The 3,534-nt window shown below is 35.7% G+C and overlaps 1 non-coding gene across 1 annotated transcript; it reads left to right on the top strand.

Annotated features, from left to right (window-relative positions):
* On the top strand, positions 1 to 104 carry LOC138834939 (U6 spliceosomal RNA). The gene has a single exon (XR_011374301.1). It is a non-coding gene; the product is annotated as a U6 spliceosomal RNA (small nuclear RNA).
* Positions 105 to 3,534: the final 3,430 nt, after the last annotated feature.

Below are 3,534 nucleotides of genomic sequence, written 5' to 3'. Positions count from 1 at the left end.
GTGCTCCATTCAGCAGTACATATACTAAAATTAGAACAGCATAAATATTGGCATGGCCCCTGCACAAGGGTGACATGTGAACTTAGGAAGCATTCATATTTTTAAAGAGAATACACTCTCACACTGGCTTTTTTAAAAAAAAATCTAATCAAAACAAAAGCTTAGGGAGAATGTTACTTCTAAAGCAATACCTGTGGAGACACTAAGCTAAAAATAGGCCACTGAGAATGAGTCAATAAGGTAAAATGGGAGAGGCTCTGACTTCAATTTAAGGTAATATGAATCTTGAATAGGAATTTATAGTCTGTATACTAGTTCAGTCTCCATGTCTATAACCATTAGGATATAATGACAGTGGGTTGGTTTTGGTTTTGGTTTTTTTCTATCAGTTACCCTGTACCCTGACCCAATATGGGTCAGTTTTGTTATAAGAACATATGTTCTGAGGCACAACTCAAATGGTTGACTCAGCTGTACCACTTTACCAGGTGTGTTGTGTTTTTTTCTTGGGGGGGTGGGGTGGCAAAGACTTGACCATGCCTAGAGCTTCTCATCAGTAAAATGGAGACAATAAGAATATCGCCTCCCATCACTGTGAAATTCAAATACATTTTAAAATACATTTTAAAAGCTCTAAGAGCAATACCAGCACAGAGCAGCCACACACGACCTGTTGGCTAGCATTCTGGGCATTAAGGCCAAGGTTGTGCTATCTTCCTTTGTTCAACAAGTAAGTTTCTAAAAGAAACAAATACATCAACTTCATAAAGCAGATCATATCTAAAAGCCAGTCTCCAACTTGGATTTCAAACACCAATGAAATTTTTTTCAATAAGCTGTAAGTCAATAAGGGTTGACTATTTTGGCCAGAAAGTGAAATGAACAGGACAAGCATCAGACACTATCACAACTATTTTATGAAAGAATATATATATATATATATATATATATATATATATATCCTGAAAAATGGAGGAACGTTATTTTTCAGTAAGAATTTTTTTTATGTTAATGAATTTAGCCTTATGATAACATTTTCTTTTCACCATGAACCTAAGAAAACACACCAGTGGCAAGTTTTTACAAATGTGCTGTATCAAGGTCTATTTCTATTTCACAATATTACCACCCTTTGTTTTGTGAGCCCACATTTTCATATGCTTAGTGATACTTATGCAAAATGTTGCTACATTGAAAAGAATCCCTATCAACTGTTAACTTTCCTTAGGCTTTTAGCCACCAAGAACTAGGAAAATTCTTCAATAAGAATTTGTCATTAAGAAATCTACTGTGTGTTTATTTACTCATTCATTTATTCAACAAAGATTTATTGAATGGCTAGAATATATATGAGAGACATTTACTCACTAGGTTGAATAAAATAATTGAGACCTACCATCACAATATATAGTCCCTTTTCACATCTCAAAATTTGGAACCCACAGTCCAAGATGGATTTAGCAACAGTTTCTTCTACACTTCAGTCCAGAAATCAGAGGAAGGCAGTATCCTCAAAATGTGTGTGTGTGTGTGTGTGTGTGTGTGTGTGTGTGTGTGTGTGTGTGTGTGTGTGCGCGCGCGCCTATATATGCATCACTGTTCTGTGCCAAGTGATATTCCATAGTAGAATGCAAATATAAAGTTAACTTTCATAATGGTTGCTTTTCTGCTAACTGCCACCTCACCCAGCAGAGGAAGCCACACTGGAATAGGAATTCACTAGATCCCACGTGTCTGACAGTTGGTATTTCTACTCCTGCTGACAGTGTCCTAATGTGGGAAAACAGAGGCCCCTTTCCATTTATCCTTTCTAGCAGGCACAGGCTGACAGGCAGTTCAGTGAACTTACATTTTTTCGACATCCCAATGTGAAAAATGGCTTCATGAAGTGGTGAATGAAAGGGAATATGGCCTCTTCTTTGCCATGAGTTCTTAAGTATTCAAGATACCAAGTCATTGAAATCACTGTTACAGACCTTTGGATTTGATTGTAAAGATACTGGTTATTAAATCAGCTCCCAGACTACCAGTTTAAAGATTTGTTCAATGGTTTTGAATAGACCAAGAGTGTGTTAAGGGAAGATTAATTTTTTTCAGACTAGAAGCTGAAGATGTAGAGATATTAGTGGTTTTTTAAATAGAAGGGCCAGATGTTCTGTTTTCTTGCTTGTCCTCACTAGGTAACTGGTAAGTTATAGCCACAAGCTGTGGCTTTGTACACATGTAGGGTAGTAGCATGTGAATGTGCATACTGAGATGATGGATAGGTTATTGGAATGGGGGAATAGAGTAGAACATTGACAATCCAACCACAGGCATTAAATATATGGGAACCCTGGGCTTTTTCTCTGTACTTTTTCCTGCCTTGTCATTATTTTCCTTATATCATTGAGACAATGAACATAAGAGACATATCAGTATATGAAACAAGTTACATCTTGGACCAGAGAAGAATCTTCATTGTCTGATTTATCACAAAAGCCCCTCTGTTTTTCATCACACTGTCATGGGAAATAAAATCATTTCACTGACAGCTGTAGAAACTTCCTAGTTGACTGGATGTGTTCTGTTCATTTCATATTTACCCAGCAAATTAATACTTTGAAAATAAAACTATGTACCTAACCTAATAACAGAATATAAATTCATAACAATTACAGGCATTTCATACATGTAGTTATATTTTGAGGAAATGAATTTCTTTTTATTGATAGTGTTATAGCAGTAACTGTATCAAGCAGCCCCATATGTTAGTAATATATATCATTTCATTTACAAGTAAAATTTATAAAGAAATTTGGAAGTCTTTAGCTCTCTCTTTGTGAAGTAAATTAACTGAGTTTGAGACGAAATACCAAAAATATCCAAACAAGTAAATAGTACAAGTTTTTAGGTAAATGTAGTAAATGCCTAAATTGTAATAATACCCATCAACAAATGTAATAAAATAGCATTGACTTTACACTTGTTCAATAAGCTATTTTTTCATAAATATACCTGGTAGAATAAAAATCGTAGTAAGGTAAAGCAGTCCTCATGAAAGATAATTACCTTTAAAAGGACAAAAGGCTACAAAAAGGGTCTAGCAATTAAACTAAAATTTAGTTAAGTTTAAAGTCATGCCAGGTGCTGGTGACTCATGCCTATAATCCTGACTACTCAGAAGGCTGAGATTTGAGGTTCAAAGTTAGCCCAGGCAAGCGTGTCTGTCAGACTTTTATTTCCACTTAATCACAAAAAAAAAAAAAAAAAGCTGGAAGTGGAGCTGTGGCTCAAGTGGTAGAGCATTAGACTTGACCAAAAATGCTCAGGGGCGGTGCCCAGGCCCTGAGTTCAAGACCCAGGACTTGACACACAAAAACGTCTTGCTGTCTGGATCCTCTAATTGTATGGATGACAAAACACCCACCTTTAAACATTAAACACACAAATTAGTGTACCCTGACTCTCACTTCATAGTATCATCATTGTTCTTATAGTGTGCTATTTCTCTCCAAAACAAAAAACTTGTAAATTTTGAGTTTACATAGGAAA

This window comes from Dipodomys merriami, unplaced genomic scaffold, assembly GCF_024711535.1.
Source record: "Dipodomys merriami isolate MVZ:Mamm:240054 unplaced genomic scaffold, mDipMer1.0.p SCAF_1, whole genome shotgun sequence".
Classification (NCBI taxonomy): Eukaryota; Metazoa; Chordata; class Mammalia; order Rodentia; family Heteromyidae; genus Dipodomys; species Dipodomys merriami.
This window is presented reverse-complemented; position numbering and strand designations above follow the sequence as displayed.